This window comes from Anomaloglossus baeobatrachus, unplaced genomic scaffold (assembly GCF_048569485.1).
Source record: "Anomaloglossus baeobatrachus isolate aAnoBae1 unplaced genomic scaffold, aAnoBae1.hap1 Scaffold_2531, whole genome shotgun sequence".
In the NCBI taxonomy this organism is placed as follows: domain Eukaryota; kingdom Metazoa; phylum Chordata; class Amphibia; order Anura; family Aromobatidae; genus Anomaloglossus; species Anomaloglossus baeobatrachus.
Window position 1 is genome coordinate 58,469 of NW_027442108.1, and position 17,478 is coordinate 75,946.

The 17,478-nt window shown below is 47.6% G+C and overlaps 11 non-coding genes and 2 pseudogenes across 11 annotated transcripts; all 13 read right to left on the reverse strand.

Moving 5' to 3' along the window:
• Nucleotides 1-418: 418 nt before the first annotated feature.
• On the reverse strand, nt 419-609 carry LOC142262916 (U2 spliceosomal RNA). Its single transcript, XR_012730164.1, has one exon. It is a non-coding gene; the product is annotated as a U2 spliceosomal RNA (small nuclear RNA).
• Nucleotides 610-1,726: 1,117 nt separating this feature from the next.
• LOC142262862 (U2 spliceosomal RNA) lies at nt 1,727-1,932 on the reverse strand (annotated as a pseudogene).
• Nucleotides 1,933-3,263: 1,331 nt separating this feature from the next.
• Nucleotides 3,264-3,366, reverse strand: LOC142262891 (U2 spliceosomal RNA; annotated as a pseudogene).
• A 1,117-nt stretch (nt 3,367-4,483) lies between these two features.
• On the reverse strand, nt 4,484-4,674 carry LOC142262917 (U2 spliceosomal RNA). Its single transcript, XR_012730165.1, has one exon. It is a non-coding gene; the product is annotated as a U2 spliceosomal RNA (small nuclear RNA).
• Nucleotides 4,675-5,791: 1,117 nt separating this feature from the next.
• LOC142262918 (U2 spliceosomal RNA) lies at nt 5,792-5,982 on the reverse strand. Its single transcript, XR_012730166.1, has one exon. It is a non-coding gene; the product is annotated as a U2 spliceosomal RNA (small nuclear RNA).
• Nucleotides 5,983-7,099: 1,117 nt separating this feature from the next.
• LOC142262919 (U2 spliceosomal RNA) lies at nt 7,100-7,290 on the reverse strand. Its single transcript, XR_012730167.1, has one exon. It is a non-coding gene; the product is annotated as a U2 spliceosomal RNA (small nuclear RNA).
• A 1,117-nt stretch (nt 7,291-8,407) lies between these two features.
• Nucleotides 8,408-8,598, reverse strand: LOC142262920 (U2 spliceosomal RNA). Its single transcript, XR_012730168.1, has one exon. It is a non-coding gene; the product is annotated as a U2 spliceosomal RNA (small nuclear RNA).
• Nucleotides 8,599-9,715: 1,117 nt separating this feature from the next.
• Nucleotides 9,716-9,906, reverse strand: LOC142262922 (U2 spliceosomal RNA). Its single transcript, XR_012730170.1, has one exon. It is a non-coding gene; the product is annotated as a U2 spliceosomal RNA (small nuclear RNA).
• A 1,117-nt stretch (nt 9,907-11,023) lies between these two features.
• LOC142262865 (U2 spliceosomal RNA) lies at nt 11,024-11,219 on the reverse strand. Its single transcript, XR_012730128.1, has one exon. It is a non-coding gene; the product is annotated as a U2 spliceosomal RNA (small nuclear RNA).
• Nucleotides 11,220-13,134: 1,915 nt separating this feature from the next.
• LOC142262923 (U2 spliceosomal RNA) lies at nt 13,135-13,325 on the reverse strand. Its single transcript, XR_012730171.1, has one exon. It is a non-coding gene; the product is annotated as a U2 spliceosomal RNA (small nuclear RNA).
• Nucleotides 13,326-14,442: 1,117 nt separating this feature from the next.
• On the reverse strand, nt 14,443-14,633 carry LOC142262924 (U2 spliceosomal RNA). The gene has a single exon (XR_012730172.1). It is a non-coding gene; the product is annotated as a U2 spliceosomal RNA (small nuclear RNA).
• A 1,117-nt stretch (nt 14,634-15,750) lies between these two features.
• LOC142262925 (U2 spliceosomal RNA) lies at nt 15,751-15,941 on the reverse strand. The gene has a single exon (XR_012730173.1). It is a non-coding gene; the product is annotated as a U2 spliceosomal RNA (small nuclear RNA).
• A 1,117-nt stretch (nt 15,942-17,058) lies between these two features.
• On the reverse strand, nt 17,059-17,254 carry LOC142262866 (U2 spliceosomal RNA). Its single transcript, XR_012730129.1, has one exon. It is a non-coding gene; the product is annotated as a U2 spliceosomal RNA (small nuclear RNA).
• Between the last annotated feature and the right edge of the window lie 224 nt (nt 17,255-17,478).

Below are 17,478 nucleotides of genomic sequence, written 5' to 3' on the forward strand. Positions count from 1 at the left end.
TTGTCTATTCCCAATTAGCCGGTTTAGTATACTTAATGAAAGTACTAATTCTTTCATAGGCCGCCCATTCTTAGTATTTGACGTTCAGGTAACAACAGGTAACTTTATTTGGAGTGGAAGCAGAGAGATAACACCAGATGCCAATTGTAGATCCTCTCACACCTGTGGTCACTGCAGCATCTGACTCCACTTTGTCCAAAAGGGATCTATTCCATTCAATTACACATGATCTAGATTAGACTGACAACAAGATACTGCACGGGACATAGCAGAGTTGGTGAAGTTGAGTGGTGATGAGTTTGCTATTTGGATGAATAAAGCAAGTAAAAAGTGTGTTAGATAAAAATTCATTTCAATTCGCTAATCGGGCTAATATGAATCAGGTGAATCGAGTTCTGCTTTTGGAAACTGGGTTAAGAAGGGGTGCACCGTTCCTGGAGGTACTGCAATACCAGGTCAATGCGTGGAGTGGACAGAGCAAGCTCTTTTTCCATCTCCCTGTTCTAAAAATCCATTTAATATATGGTCCCCAGATAGGGGACGTATCAGATATTAAACTGATAAGAACAGATACTACACTTGATCTTAGCCAAAAGGCCGAGAAGCGATAACCAGAATTGGTTTGGGCCTCGAGTGGCACCCTGGCCTATGCCGGACACATCTTAGGGAGAGAGAGCGAGAGGGAGACAAACCCACGCCTACACAAGACATTTTGTCACCCAAGCCAACCCTTGAAAAGGCTGCTTTGCAGAGCAAAAACAAGAAGAATGGTGCGTTTTGCAGCCGCCGCCCACTGCAATGAATCTGAATAACTCCTCCTTTAGGGCGCAAGCAACTCCCCTCCCCCTTGCAGTCTTTCCAATTCACGATACAAAAAGACGGACAGGACAGGTTGCCTGACTTTCCGTCACTGCCACCCTTTGCCATCCTTACCCGTAGAAAGCCCTTTCATCATCCCCAAACCCTAATCTTTTCCCTTTCCTTCCCAGCCCCCAAACCCTGCCCTCTGTACCTTTCTCACCACCCGCTTCCCTTCTCCTGTCATCCCCCTACCACCCGGGAAAAAAAGAGATTGCCCCCTCCTTCCACTAGCCCACCCTCCCACCCAAAGAACAACTTCTTCTGCGCAGCTTGTTTTCTAGGCAGCAGCGCTATTGTGATGTCATCGGGGGGCATTGTGACAAGCCGCCAGTGTTCCGTCTCTTCATGTTGTGCACTGTTCAAACCGAAAATACATCAACAGGCAGGCTACAGAAAAGCTTACTAACAAAGGTTAGAGAGGGGCTTTCTCAGAGGGCTTTTTACAGTTTGTCTATTCCCAATTAGCCGGTTTAGTATACTTAATGAAAGTACTAATTCTTTCATAGGCCGCCCATTCTTAGTATTTGACGTTCAGGTAACAACAGGTAACTTTATTTGGAGTGGAAGCAGAGAGATAACACCAGATGCCAATTGTAGATCCTCTCACACCTGTGGTCACTGCAGCATCTGACTCCACTTTGTCCAAAAGGGATCTATTCCATTCAATTACACATGATCTAGATTAGACTGACAACAAGATACTGCACGGGACATAGCAGAGTTGGTGAAGTTGAGTGGTGATGAGTTTGCTATTTGGATGAATAAAGCAAGTAAAAAGTGTGTTAGATAAAAATTTATTTCAATTCGCTAATCGGGCTAATATGAATCAGGTGAATCGAGTTCTGCTTTTGGAAACTGGGTTAAGAAGGGGTGCACCGTTCCTGGAGGTACTGCAATACCAGGTCAATGCGTGGAGTGGACAGAGCAAGCTCTTTTTCCATCTCCCTGTTCTAAAAATCCATTTAATATATGGTCCCCAGATAGGGGACGTATCAGATATTAAACTGATAAGAACAGATTTTTTTGATTTAACAGCATCTTTATTATCATGCACTACTCACAAAAAGGTAACAAACCGTGTACAGTGCCGCAGCCCCGTACACACAGAACTATACAATCCTTCTTACATAGCCATAGAGTACGACGCACTAAACTATACATCACACTCCTATGCTTATCCATAACACTCAAGCTGAAAGAAAAAGTTAGACAATAAATAACGACGAACCGGCGATTGGGGGGTGGGGGTAGGGGAAAAGGGGGATAGGGTGGGGAAATCACAGGCCCGAAGCTTTATTGAAAGACGCACATAACGGGAAAAGGAGGGAGGGGGCATGGAAGAGGTCTAAACCTCCTCCTCGGCGCTGTCGTCCGGACTGTCCATGATGGAATAGTCTCTGAGCAGGCTGTGGATCAGCCTGCGGCAATCCTGGATAGACATCCTCTCCCTCTTCAAGATGAGCCGGTTCCTGGCGACCCAAATAGCGTCCTTAAAGCAGTTCATAAGGCGCCAAGCCTCCTGGATGGCTCCAACGGTGTGAGTCCCAGGGAAGAGTCCATAAAGTACGGAATGGTACGATAGGCTCCCTCTGGGGACGGAGTTCCTCAGGTCATCCTCCAGGGCAACCAACAGGCGCTGTGCGAAACGGCAGTCCCAAAAGGCGTGCAGCGATGTTTCCTCCACGAAGGGGCACCTTGGGCAGTACCGGGTTTTGCACAGGTTCCGGGCGTGCATGAATGACCGGACGGGCAGTCCGCCCTGTATCGCCATCCATGACAAGTCCTTGTGCCCGTTGGTCAATCCAGCCGATGACACGTTTGTCCAAACAGTCTCCAGTGTGTCGTGATGAAGTCCTGGAATGTTCTCCATTTCGTCCTTGGCTCTGATGAGTTTGTGGATAGTCTTTGGCTTCCACAAATCGGGCTTGAGTCCCTCCAGTTGGTGTTCCCTCACAAACCGAACCACGTCTCCGTAGAACCATGGCGCCGTCCAGTTGTAGGGGAAGGAGCTGTCCCACTTGTCCCAGCCTAACCGTCTCCAAAGGGGGAGCAGGAAGAAGCGAGACATGGACCCACCCGCGGAACCTCTCTTGACTCGCAGAGTTCGGCGAACGCAGTCACATACGAAGGAGGATCGCAGGAGGGTGGGGATATCGGGTACGCCCTTCCCACCCTTGCGAGGATCCTTGTACATGATGCTCCGCTTTACTCTGTCCATCTTGGATCCCCAGACAAAACGAAACACCGTCCTGGTAATGGCCCTGCACACGGTGGCAAGGGGGGGCCAGGCCTGGGCCGTGTACTGCAGCACGGGCAGTACCTCGTTACGCAGGACCAGTGCTTTGCCCTCACAGGTGAGGCGTCTGAGGCTCCACAGACCGATCCGTTGGGTGATCTTGGTCAAGCGTTCATCCCAGGACTTGAGGGCTGCTCCTTCCTTCCCGAACCAGACTCTGATAAGAACAGATACTACACTTGATCTTAGCCAAAAGGCCGAGAAGCGATAACCAGAATTGGTTTGGGCCTCGAGTGGCACCCTGGCCTATGCCGGACACATCTTAGGGAGAGAGAGCGAGAGGGAGACAAACCCACGCCTACACAAGACATTTTGTCACCCAAGCCAACCCTTGAAAAGGCTGCTTTGCAGAGCAAAAACAAGAAGAATGGTGCGTTTTGCAGCCGCCGCCCACTGCAATGAATCTGAATAACTCCTCCTTTAGGGCGCAAGCAACTCCCCTCCCCCTTGCAGTCTTTCCAATTCACGATACAAAAAGACGGACAGGACAGGTTGCCTGACTTTCCGTCACTGCCACCCTTTGCCATCCTTACCCGTAGAAAGCCCTTTCATCATCCCCAAACCCTAATCTTTTCCCTTTCCTTCCCAGCCCCCAAACCCTGCCCTCTGTACCTTTCTCACCACCCGCTTCCCTTCTCCTGTCATCCCCCTACCACCCGGGAAAAAAAGAGATTGCCCCCTCCTTCCACTAGCCCACCCTCCCACCCAAAGAACAACTTCTTCTGCGCAGCTTGTTTTCTAGGCAGCAGCGCTATTGTGATGTCATCGGGGGGCATTGTGACAAGCCGCCAGTGTTCCGTCTCTTCATGTTGTGCACTGTTCAAACCGAAAATACATCAACAGGCAGGCTACAGAAAAGCTTACTAACAAAGGTTAGAGAGGGGCTTTCTCAGAGGGCTTTTTACAGTTTGTCTATTCCCAATTAGCCGGTTTAGTATACTTAATGAAAGTACTAATTCTTTCATAGGCCGCCCATTCTTAGTATTTGACGTTCAGGTAACAACAGGTAACTTTATTTGGAGTGGAAGCAGAGAGATAACACCAGATGCCAATTGTAGATCCTCTCACACCTGTGGTCACTGCAGCATCTGACTCCACTTTGTCCAAAAGGGATCTATTCCATTCAATTACACATGATCTAGATTAGACTGACAACAAGATACTGCACGGGACATAGCAGAGTTGGTGAAGTTGAGTGGTGATGAGTTTGCTATTTGGATGAATAAAGCAAGTAAAAAGTGTGTTAGATAAAAATTCATTTCAATTCGCTAATCGGGCTAATATGAATCAGGTGAATCGAGTTCTGCTTTTGGAAACTGGGTTAAGAAGGGGTGCACCGTTCCTGGAGGTACTGCAATACCAGGTCAATGCGTGGAGTGGACAGAGCAAGCTCTTTTTCCATCTCCCTGTTCTAAAAATCCATTTAATATATGGTCCCCAGATAGGGGACGTATCAGATATTAAACTGATAAGAACAGATACTACACTTGATCTTAGCCAAAAGGCCGAGAAGCGATAACCAGAATTGGTTTGGGCCTCGAGTGGCACCCTGGCCTATGCCGGACACATCTTAGGGAGAGAGAGCGAGAGGGAGACAAACCCACGCCTACACAAGACATTTTGTCACCCAAGCCAACCCTTGAAAAGGCTGCTTTGCAGAGCAAAAACAAGAAGAATGGTGCGTTTTGCAGCCGCCGCCCACTGCAATGAATCTGAATAACTCCTCCTTTAGGGCGCAAGCAACTCCCCTCCCCCTTGCAGTCTTTCCAATTCACGATACAAAAAGACGGACAGGACAGGTTGCCTGACTTTCCGTCACTGCCACCCTTTGCCATCCTTACCCGTAGAAAGCCCTTTCATCATCCCCAAACCCTAATCTTTTCCCTTTCCTTCCCAGCCCCCAAACCCTGCCCTCTGTACCTTTCTCACCACCCGCTTCCCTTCTCCTGTCATCCCCCTACCACCCGGGAAAAAAAGAGATTGCCCCCTCCTTCCACTAGCCCACCCTCCCACCCAAAGAACAACTTCTTCTGCGCAGCTTGTTTTCTAGGCAGCAGCGCTATTGTGATGTCATCGGGGGGCATTGTGACAAGCCGCCAGTGTTCCGTCTCTTCATGTTGTGCACTGTTCAAACCGAAAATACATCAACAGGCAGGCTACAGAAAAGCTTACTAACAAAGGTTAGAGAGGGGCTTTCTCAGAGGGCTTTTTACAGTTTGTCTATTCCCAATTAGCCGGTTTAGTATACTTAATGAAAGTACTAATTCTTTCATAGGCCGCCCATTCTTAGTATTTGACGTTCAGGTAACAACAGGTAACTTTATTTGGAGTGGAAGCAGAGAGATAACACCAGATGCCAATTGTAGATCCTCTCACACCTGTGGTCACTGCAGCATCTGACTCCACTTTGTCCAAAAGGGATCTATTCCATTCAATTACACATGATCTAGATTAGACTGACAACAAGATACTGCACGGGACATAGCAGAGTTGGTGAAGTTGAGTGGTGATGAGTTTGCTATTTGGATGAATAAAGCAAGTAAAAAGTGTGTTAGATAAAAATTCATTTCAATTCGCTAATCGGGCTAATATGAATCAGGTGAATCGAGTTCTGCTTTTGGAAACTGGGTTAAGAAGGGGTGCACCGTTCCTGGAGGTACTGCAATACCAGGTCAATGCGTGGAGTGGACAGAGCAAGCTCTTTTTCCATCTCCCTGTTCTAAAAATCCATTTAATATATGGTCCCCAGATAGGGGACGTATCAGATATTAAACTGATAAGAACAGATACTACACTTGATCTTAGCCAAAAGGCCGAGAAGCGATAACCAGAATTGGTTTGGGCCTCGAGTGGCACCCTGGCCTATGCCGGACACATCTTAGGGAGAGAGAGCGAGAGGGAGACAAACCCACGCCTACACAAGACATTTTGTCACCCAAGCCAACCCTTGAAAAGGCTGCTTTGCAGAGCAAAAACAAGAAGAATGGTGCGTTTTGCAGCCGCCGCCCACTGCAATGAATCTGAATAACTCCTCCTTTAGGGCGCAAGCAACTCCCCTCCCCCTTGCAGTCTTTCCAATTCACGATACAAAAAGACGGACAGGACAGGTTGCCTGACTTTCCGTCACTGCCACCCTTTGCCATCCTTACCCGTAGAAAGCCCTTTCATCATCCCCAAACCCTAATCTTTTCCCTTTCCTTCCCAGCCCCCAAACCCTGCCCTCTGTACCTTTCTCACCACCCGCTTCCCTTCTCCTGTCATCCCCCTACCACCCGGGAAAAAAAGAGATTGCCCCCTCCTTCCACTAGCCCACCCTCCCACCCAAAGAACAACTTCTTCTGCGCAGCTTGTTTTCTAGGCAGCAGCGCTATTGTGATGTCATCGGGGGGCATTGTGACAAGCCGCCAGTGTTCCGTCTCTTCATGTTGTGCACTGTTCAAACCGAAAATACATCAACAGGCAGGCTACAGAAAAGCTTACTAACAAAGGTTAGAGAGGGGCTTTCTCAGAGGGCTTTTTACAGTTTGTCTATTCCCAATTAGCCGGTTTAGTATACTTAATGAAAGTACTAATTCTTTCATAGGCCGCCCATTCTTAGTATTTGACGTTCAGGTAACAACAGGTAACTTTATTTGGAGTGGAAGCAGAGAGATAACACCAGATGCCAATTGTAGATCCTCTCACACCTGTGGTCACTGCAGCATCTGACTCCACTTTGTCCAAAAGGGATCTATTCCATTCAATTACACATGATCTAGATTAGACTGACAACAAGATACTGCACGGGACATAGCAGAGTTGGTGAAGTTGAGTGGTGATGAGTTTGCTATTTGGATGAATAAAGCAAGTAAAAAGTGTGTTAGATAAAAATTCATTTCAATTCGCTAATCGGGCTAATATGAATCAGGTGAATCGAGTTCTGCTTTTGGAAACTGGGTTAAGAAGGGGTGCACCGTTCCTGGAGGTACTGCAATACCAGGTCAATGCGTGGAGTGGACAGAGCAAGCTCTTTTTCCATCTCCCTGTTCTAAAAATCCATTTAATATATGGTCCCCAGATAGGGGACGTATCAGATATTAAACTGATAAGAACAGATACTACACTTGATCTTAGCCAAAAGGCCGAGAAGCGATAACCAGAATTGGTTTGGGCCTCGAGTGGCACCCTGGCCTATGCCGGACACATCTTAGGGAGAGAGAGCGAGAGGGAGACAAACCCACGCCTACACAAGACATTTTGTCACCCAAGCCAACCCTTGAAAAGGCTGCTTTGCAGAGCAAAAACAAGAAGAATGGTGCGTTTTGCAGCCGCCGCCCACTGCAATGAATCTGAATAACTCCTCCTTTAGGGCGCAAGCAACTCCCCTCCCCCTTGCAGTCTTTCCAATTCACGATACAAAAAGACGGACAGGACAGGTTGCCTGACTTTCCGTCACTGCCACCCTTTGCCATCCTTACCCGTAGAAAGCCCTTTCATCATCCCCAAACCCTAATCTTTTCCCTTTCCTTCCCAGCCCCCAAACCCTGCCCTCTGTACCTTTCTCACCACCCGCTTCCCTTCTCCTGTCATCCCCCTATCACCCGGGAAAAAAAGAGATTGCCCCCTCCTTCCACTAGCCCACCCTCCCACCCAAAGAACAACTTCTTCTGCGCAGCTTGTTTTCTAGGCAGCAGCGCTATTGTGATGTCATCGGGGGGCATTGTGACAAGCCGCCAGTGTTCCGTCTCTTCATGTTGTGCACTGTTCAAACCGAAAATACATCAACAGGCAGGCTACAGAAAAGCTTACTAACAAAGGTTAGAGAGGGGCTTTCTCAGAGGGCTTTTTACAGTTTGTCTATTCCCAATTAGCCGGTTTAGTATACTTAATGAAAGTACTAATTCTTTCATAGGCCGCCCATTCTTAGTATTTGACGTTCAGGTAACAACAGGTAACTTTATTTGGAGTGGAAGCAGAGAGATAACACCAGATGCCAATTGTAGATCCTCTCACACCTGTGGTCACTGCAGCATCTGACTCCACTTTGTCCAAAAGGGATCTATTCCATTCAATTACACATGATCTAGATTAGACTGACAACAAGATACTGCACGGGACATAGCAGAGTTGGTGAAGTTGAGTGGTGATGAGTTTGCTATTTGGATGAATAAAGCAAGTAAAAAGTGTGTTAGATAAAAATTCATTTCAATTCGCTAATCGGGCTAATATGAATCAGGTGAATCGAGTTCTGCTTTTGGAAACTGGGTTAAGAAGGGGTGCACCGTTCCTGGAGGTACTGCAATACCAGGTCAATGCGTGGAGTGGACAGAGCAAGCTCTTTTTCCATCTCCCTGTTCTAAAAATCCATTTAATATATGGTCCCCAGATAGGGGACGTATCAGATATTAAACTGATAAGAACAGATACTACACTTGATCTTAGCCAAAAGGCCGAGAAGCGATAACCAGAATTGGTTTGGGCCTCGAGTGGCACCCTGGCCTATGCCGGACACATCTTAGGGAGAGAGAGCGAGAGGGAGACAAACCCACGCCTACACAAGACATTTTGTCACCCAAGCCAACCCTTGAAAAGGCTGCTTTGCAGAGCAAAAACAAGAAGAATGGTGCGTTTTGCAGCCGCCGCCCACTGCAATGAATCTGAATAACTCCTCCTTTAGGGCGCAAGCAACTCCCCTCCCCCTTGCAGTCTTTCCAATTCACGATACAAAAAGACGGACAGGACAGGTTGCCTGACTTTCCGTCACTGCCACCCTTTGCCATCCTTACCCGTAGAAAGCCCTTTCATCATCCCCAAACCCTAATCTTTTCCCTTTCCTTCCCAGCCCCCAAACCCTGCCCTCTGTACCTTTCTCACCACCCGCTTCCCTTCTCCTGTCATCCCCCTACCACCCGGGAAAAAAAGAGATTGCCCCCTCCTTCCACTAGCCCACCCTCCCACCCAAAGAACAACTTCTTCTGCGCAGCTTGTTTTCTAGGCAGCAGCGCTATTGTGATGTCATCGGGGGGCATTGTGACAAGCCGCCAGTGTTCCGTCTCTTCATGTTGTGCACTGTTCAAACCGAAAATACATCAACAGGCAGGCTACAGAAAAGCTTACTAACAAAGGTTAGAGAGGGGCTTTCTCAGAGGGCTTTTTACAGTTTGTCTATTCCCAATTAGCCGGTTTAGTATACTTAATGAAAGTACTAATTCTTTCATAGGCCGCCCATTCTTAGTATTTGACGTTCAGGTAACAACAGGTAACTTTATTTGGAGTGGAAGCAGAGAGATAACACCAGATGCCAATTGTAGATCCTCTCACACCTGTGGTCACTGCAGCATCTGACTCCACTTTGTCCAAAAGGGATCTATTCCATTCAATTACACATGATCTAGATTAGACTGACAACAAGATACTGCACGGGACATAGCAGAGTTGGTGAAGTTGAGTGGTGATGAGTTTGCTATTTGGATGAATAAAGCAAGTAAAAAGTGTGTTAGATAAAAATTCATTTCAATTCGCTAATCGGGCTAATATGAATCAGGTGAATCGAGTTCTGCTTTTGGAAACTGGGTTAAGAAGGGGTGCACCGTTCCTGGAGGTACTGCAATACCAGGTCAATGCGTGGAGTGGACAGAGCAAGCTCTTTTTCCATCTCCCTGTTCTAAAAATCCATTTAATATATGGTCCCCAGATAGGGGACGTATCAGATATTAAACTGATAAGAACAGATACTACACTTGATCTTAGCCAAAAGGCCGAGAAGCGATAACCAGAATTGGTTTGGGCCTCGAGTGGCACCCTGGCCTATGCCGGACACATCTTAGGGAGAGAGAGCGAGAGGGAGACAAACCCACGCCTACACAAGACATTTTGTCACCCAAGCCAACCCTTGAAAAGGCTGCTTTGCAGAGCAAAAACAAGAAGAATGGTGCGTTTTGCAGCCGCCGCCCACTGCAATGAATCTGAATAACTCCTCCTTTAGGGCGCAAGCAACTCCCCTCCCCCTTGCAGTCTTTCCAATTCACGATACAAAAAGACGGACAGGACAGGTTGCCTGACTTTCCGTCACTGCCACCCTTTGCCATCCTTACCCGTAGAAAGCCCTTTCATCATCCCCAAACCCTAATCTTTTCCCTTTCCTTCCCAGCCCCCAAACCCTGCCCTCTGTACCTTTCTCACCACCCGCTTCCCTTCTCCTGTCATCCCCCTACCACCCGGGAAAAAAAGAGATTGCCCCCTCCTTCCACTAGCCCACCCTCCCACCCAAAGAACAACTTCTTCTGCGCAGCTTGTTTTCTAGGCAGCAGCGCTATTGTGATGTCATCGGGGGGCATTGTGACAAGCCGCCAGTGTTCCGTCTCTTCATGTTGTGCACTGTTCAAACCGAAAATACATCAACAGGCAGGCTACAGAAAAGCTTACTAACAAAGGTTAGAGAGGGGCTTTCTCAGAGGGCTTTTTACAGTTTGTCTATTCCCAATTAGCCGGTTTAGTATACTTAATGAAAGTACTAATTCTTTCATAGGCCGCCCATTCTTAGTATTTGACGTTCAGGTAACAACAGGTAACTTTATTTGGAGTGGAAGCAGAGAGATAACACCAGATGCCAATTGTAGATCCTCTCACACCTGTGGTCACTGCAGCATCTGACTCCACTTTGTCCAAAAGGGATCTATTCCATTCAATTACACATGATCTAGATTAGACTGACAACAAGATACTGCACGGGACATAGCAGAGTTGGTGAAGTTGAGTGGTGATGAGTTTGCTATTTGGATGAATAAAGCAAGTAAAAAGTGTGTTAGATAAAAATTCATTTCAATTCGCTAATCGGGCTAATATGAATCAGGTGAATCGAGTTCTGCTTTTGGAAACTGGGTTAAGAAGGGGTGCACCGTTCCTGGAGGTACTGCAATACCAGGTCAATGCGTGGAGTGGACAGAGCAAGCTCTTTTTCCATCTCCCTGTTCTAAAAATCCATTTAATATATGGTCCCCAGATAGGGGACGTATCAGATATTAAACTGATAAGAACAGATTTTGATTTAATGAAGCTTTCCAAAGCACCACAAAAAATGCATGACCGAAGTCACACCAAAAACAGTGCAAAGGCTAGGATTCGTGTGGACCCCACCGTGAGGAGAGGGTCCCCAAAAATCAACCCCGTCCCTCCGAGCCAGAAGGCCACAGCAAGGGTCAGGGATCTTCGGTGCTCCCCCAAGCCGAAGCCTGGTTGAGCCTTGTCGTTGCTCCCAGCGTCCACCCAGGCATCTTACCCAAGTGGAGTAGAGAGCTACTAGTTGTTGGTTTCGCAGCCAAAACTGCCCGGACCGTCAACCGGTGTTGGTTTCTCAGCCCAAGGCTAACCGGACCTCCAACCGGGTGTTGGTTTCTCAGCCGAAGCTGACCCAGACCTCCAACCGGGTGTTGGTTTCTCAGCCGAAGCTGACCCAGACCTCCAACCGGGTGTTAGTTTCTCAGCCCAAAGCTGACCAGACCTCCGACCGGGATTATAAAAATTTCCCTTCCTAGCCAGAAGGCCGGGATAGGATAATATGCTCAAAAAGTATGAAAAGGCAAGGTACGGTGTGCTACAGAGCCCAAGGCTTGCCGGGGTCCCAAGCCAGCAAGCTCAGACTCACTCCAGGGTCGTCAGTCCTGGGGCACGTTGTACCATAGCCCCCCACCCTTACTCAGTCTAATAGCCTCGATCCTGGTAGGGCCATGTTTTCCTCTAGATGAATATACTATCCACCCAGAGTACTAGCAAGTGCAACCTTCCAGTGTGCATTGTATCATTGTACTAAGGTGGCCTGGAGCTTAAACCACCTCTTCGAACAACACTACACTTGATCTTAGCCAAAAGGCCGAGAAGCGATAACCAGAATTGGTTTGGGCCTCGAGTGGCACCCTGGCCTATGCCGGACACATCTTAGGGAGAGAGAGCGAGAGGGAGACAAACCCACGCCTACACAAGACATTTTGTCACCCAAGCCAACCCTTGAAAAGGCTGCTTTGCAGAGCAAAAACAAGAAGAATGGTGCGTTTTGCAGCCGCCGCCCACTGCAATGAATCTGAATAACTCCTCCTTTAGGGCGCAAGCAACTCCCCTCCCCCTTGCAGTCTTTCCAATTCACGATACAAAAAGACGGACAGGACAGGTTGCCTGACTTTCCGTCACTGCCACCCTTTGCCATCCTTACCCGTAGAAAGCCCTTTCATCATCCCCAAACCCTAATCTTTTCCCTTTCCTTCCCAGCCCCCAAACCCTGCCCTCTGTACCTTTCTCACCACCCGCTTCCCTTCTCCTGTCATCCCCCTACCACCCGGGAAAAAAAGAGATTGCCCCCTCCTTCCACTAGCCCACCCTCCCACCCAAAGAACAACTTCTTCTGCGCAGCTTGTTTTCTAGGCAGCAGCGCTATTGTGATGTCATCGGGGGGCATTGTGACAAGCCGCCAGTGTTCCGTCTCTTCATGTTGTGCACTGTTCAAACCGAAAATACATCAACAGGCAGGCTACAGAAAAGCTTACTAACAAAGGTTAGAGAGGGGCTTTCTCAGAGGGCTTTTTACAGTTTGTCTATTCCCAATTAGCCGGTTTAGTATACTTAATGAAAGTACTAATTCTTTCATAGGCCGCCCATTCTTAGTATTTGACGTTCAGGTAACAACAGGTAACTTTATTTGGAGTGGAAGCAGAGAGATAACACCAGATGCCAATTGTAGATCCTCTCACACCTGTGGTCACTGCAGCATCTGACTCCACTTTGTCCAAAAGGGATCTATTCCATTCAATTACACATGATCTAGATTAGACTGACAACAAGATACTGCACGGGACATAGCAGAGTTGGTGAAGTTGAGTGGTGATGAGTTTGCTATTTGGATGAATAAAGCAAGTAAAAAGTGTGTTAGATAAAAATTCATTTCAATTCGCTAATCGGGCTAATATGAATCAGGTGAATCGAGTTCTGCTTTTGGAAACTGGGTTAAGAAGGGGTGCACCGTTCCTGGAGGTACTGCAATACCAGGTCAATGCGTGGAGTGGACAGAGCAAGCTCTTTTTCCATCTCCCTGTTCTAAAAATCCATTTAATATATGGTCCCCAGATAGGGGACGTATCAGATATTAAACTGATAAGAACAGATACTACACTTGATCTTAGCCAAAAGGCCGAGAAGCGATAACCAGAATTGGTTTGGGCCTCGAGTGGCACCCTGGCCTATGCCGGACACATCTTAGGGAGAGAGAGCGAGAGGGAGACAAACCCACGCCTACACAAGACATTTTGTCACCCAAGCCAACCCTTGAAAAGGCTGCTTTGCAGAGCAAAAACAAGAAGAATGGTGCGTTTTGCAGCCGCCGCCCACTGCAATGAATCTGAATAACTCCTCCTTTAGGGCGCAAGCAACTCCCCTCCCCCTTGCAGTCTTTCCAATTCACGATACAAAAAGACGGACAGGACAGGTTGCCTGACTTTCCGTCACTGCCACCCTTTGCCATCCTTACCCGTAGAAAGCCCTTTCATCATCCCCAAACCCTAATCTTTTCCCTTTCCTTCCCAGCCCCCAAACCCTGCCCTCTGTACCTTTCTCACCACCCGCTTCCCTTCTCCTGTCATCCCCCTACCACCCGGGAAAAAAAGAGATTGCCCCCTCCTTCCACTAGCCCACCCTCCCACCCAAAGAACAACTTCTTCTGCGCAGCTTGTTTTCTAGGCAGCAGCGCTATTGTGATGTCATCGGGGGGCATTGTGACAAGCCGCCAGTGTTCCGTCTCTTCATGTTGTGCACTGTTCAAACCGAAAATACATCAACAGGCAGGCTACAGAAAAGCTTACTAACAAAGGTTAGAGAGGGGCTTTCTCAGAGGGCTTTTTACAGTTTGTCTATTCCCAATTAGCCGGTTTAGTATACTTAATGAAAGTACTAATTCTTTCATAGGCCGCCCATTCTTAGTATTTGACGTTCAGGTAACAACAGGTAACTTTATTTGGAGTGGAAGCAGAGAGATAACACCAGATGCCAATTGTAGATCCTCTCACACCTGTGGTCACTGCAGCATCTGACTCCACTTTGTCCAAAAGGGATCTATTCCATTCAATTACACATGATCTAGATTAGACTGACAACAAGATACTGCACGGGACATAGCAGAGTTGGTGAAGTTGAGTGGTGATGAGTTTGCTATTTGGATGAATAAAGCAAGTAAAAAGTGTGTTAGATAAAAATTCATTTCAATTCGCTAATCGGGCTAATATGAATCAGGTGAATCGAGTTCTGCTTTTGGAAACTGGGTTAAGAAGGGGTGCACCGTTCCTGGAGGTACTGCAATACCAGGTCAATGCGTGGAGTGGACAGAGCAAGCTCTTTTTCCATCTCCCTGTTCTAAAAATCCATTTAATATATGGTCCCCAGATAGGGGACGTATCAGATATTAAACTGATAAGAACAGATACTACACTTGATCTTAGCCAAAAGGCCGAGAAGCGATAACCAGAATTGGTTTGGGCCTCGAGTGGCACCCTGGCCTATGCCGGACACATCTTAGGGAGAGAGAGCGAGAGGGAGACAAACCCACGCCTACACAAGACATTTTGTCACCCAAGCCAACCCTTGAAAAGGCTGCTTTGCAGAGCAAAAACAAGAAGAATGGTGCGTTTTGCAGCCGCCGCCCACTGCAATGAATCTGAATAACTCCTCCTTTAGGGCGCAAGCAACTCCCCTCCCCCTTGCAGTCTTTCCAATTCACGATACAAAAAGACGGACAGGACAGGTTGCCTGACTTTCCGTCACTGCCACCCTTTGCCATCCTTACCCGTAGAAAGCCCTTTCATCATCCCCAAACCCTAATCTTTTCCCTTTCCTTCCCAGCCCCCAAACCCTGCCCTCTGTACCTTTCTCACCACCCGCTTCCCTTCTCCTGTCATCCCCCTACCACCCGGGAAAAAAAGAGATTGCCCCCTCCTTCCACTAGCCCACCCTCCCACCCAAAGAACAACTTCTTCTGCGCAGCTTGTTTTCTAGGCAGCAGCGCTATTGTGATGTCATCGGGGGGCATTGTGACAAGCCGCCAGTGTTCCGTCTCTTCATGTTGTGCACTGTTCAAACCGAAAATACATCAACAGGCAGGCTACAGAAAAGCTTACTAACAAAGGTTAGAGAGGGGCTTTCTCAGAGGGCTTTTTACAGTTTGTCTATTCCCAATTAGCCGGTTTAGTATACTTAATGAAAGTACTAATTCTTTCATAGGCCGCCCATTCTTAGTATTTGACGTTCAGGTAACAACAGGTAACTTTATTTGGAGTGGAAGCAGAGAGATAACACCAGATGCCAATTGTAGATCCTCTCACACCTGTGGTCACTGCAGCATCTGACTCCACTTTGTCCAAAAGGGATCTATTCCATTCAATTACACATGATCTAGATTAGACTGACAACAAGATACTGCACGGGACATAGCAGAGTTGGTGAAGTTGAGTGGTGATGAGTTTGCTATTTGGATGAATAAAGCAAGTAAAAAGTGTGTTAGATAAAAATTCATTTCAATTCGCTAATCGGGCTAATATGAATCAGGTGAATCGAGTTCTGCTTTTGGAAACTGGGTTAAGAAGGGGTGCACCGTTCCTGGAGGTACTGCAATACCAGGTCAATGCGTGGAGTGGACAGAGCAAGCTCTTTTTCCATCTCCCTGTTCTAAAAATCCATTTAATATATGGTCCCCAGATAGGGGACGTATCAGATATTAAACTGATAAGAACAGATACTACACTTGATCTTAGCCAAAAGGCCGAGAAGCGATAACCAGAATTGGTTTGGGCCTCGAGTGGCACCCTGGCCTATGCCGGACACATCTTAGGGAGAGAGAGCGAGAGGGAGACAAACCCACGCCTACACAAGACATTTTGTCACCCAAGCCAACCCTTGAAAAGGCTGCTTTGCAGAGCAAAAACAAGAAGAATGGTGCGTTTTGCAGCCGCCGCCCACTGCAATGAATCTGAATAACTCCTCCTTTAGGGCGCAAGCAACTCCCCTCCCCCTTGCAGTCTTTCCAATTCACGATACAAAAAGACGGACAGGACAGGTTGCCTGACTTTCCGTCACTGCCACCCTTTGCCATCCTTACCCGTAGAAAGCCCTTTCATCATCCCCAAACCCTAATCTTTTCCCTTTCCTTCCCAGCCCCCAAACCCTGCCCTCTGTACCTTTCTCACCACCCGCTTCCCTTCTCCTGTCATCCCCCTACCACCCGGGAAAAAAAGAGATTGCCCCCTCCTTCCACTAGCCCACCCTCCCACCCAAAGAACAACTTCTTCTGCGCAGCTTGTTTTCTAGGCAGCAGCGCTATTGTGATGTCATCGGGGGGCATTGTGACAAGCCGCCAGTGTTCCGTCTCTTCATGTTGTGCACTGTTCAAACCGAAAATACATCAACAGGCAGGCTACAGAAAAGCCTACTAACAAAGGTTAGAGAGGGGCTTTCTCAGAGGGCTTTTTACAGTTTGTCTATTCCCAATTAGCCGGTTTAGTATACTTAATGAAAGTACTAATTCTTTCATAGGCCGCCCATTCTTAGTATTTGACGTTCAGGTAACAACAGGTAACTTTATTTGGAGTGGAAGCAGAGAGATAACACCAGATGCCAATTGTAGATCCTCTCACACCTGTGGTCACTGCAGCATCTGACTCCACTTTGTCCAAAAGGGATCTATTCCATTCAATTACACATGATCTAGATTAGACTGACAACAAGATACTGCACGGGACATAGCAGAGTTGGTGAAGTTGAGTGGTGATGAGTTTGCTATTTGGATGAATAAAGCAAGTAAAAAGTGTGTTAGATAAAAATTCATTTCAATTCGCTAATCGGGCTAATATGAATCAGGTGAATCGAGTTCTGCTTTTGGAAACTGGGTTAAGAAGGGGTGCACCGTTCCTGGAGGTACTGCAATACCAGGTCAATGCGTGGAGTGGACAGAGCAAGCTCTTTTTCCATCTCCCTGTTCTAAAAATCCATTTAATATATGGTCCCCAGATAGGGGACGTATCAGATATTAAACTGATAAGAACAGATTTTGATTTAATGAAGCTTTCCAAAGCACCACAAAAAATGCATGACCGAAGTCACACCAAAAACAGTGCAAAGGCTAGGATTCGTGTGGACCCCACCGTGAGGAGAGGGTCCCCAAAAATCAACCCCGTCCCTCCGAGCCAGAAGGCCACAGCAAGGGTCAGGGATCTTCGGTGCTCCCCCAAGCCGAAGCCTGGTTGAGCCTTGTCGTTGCTCCCAGCGTCCACCCAGGCATCTTACCCAAGTGGAGTAGAGAGCTACTAGTTGTT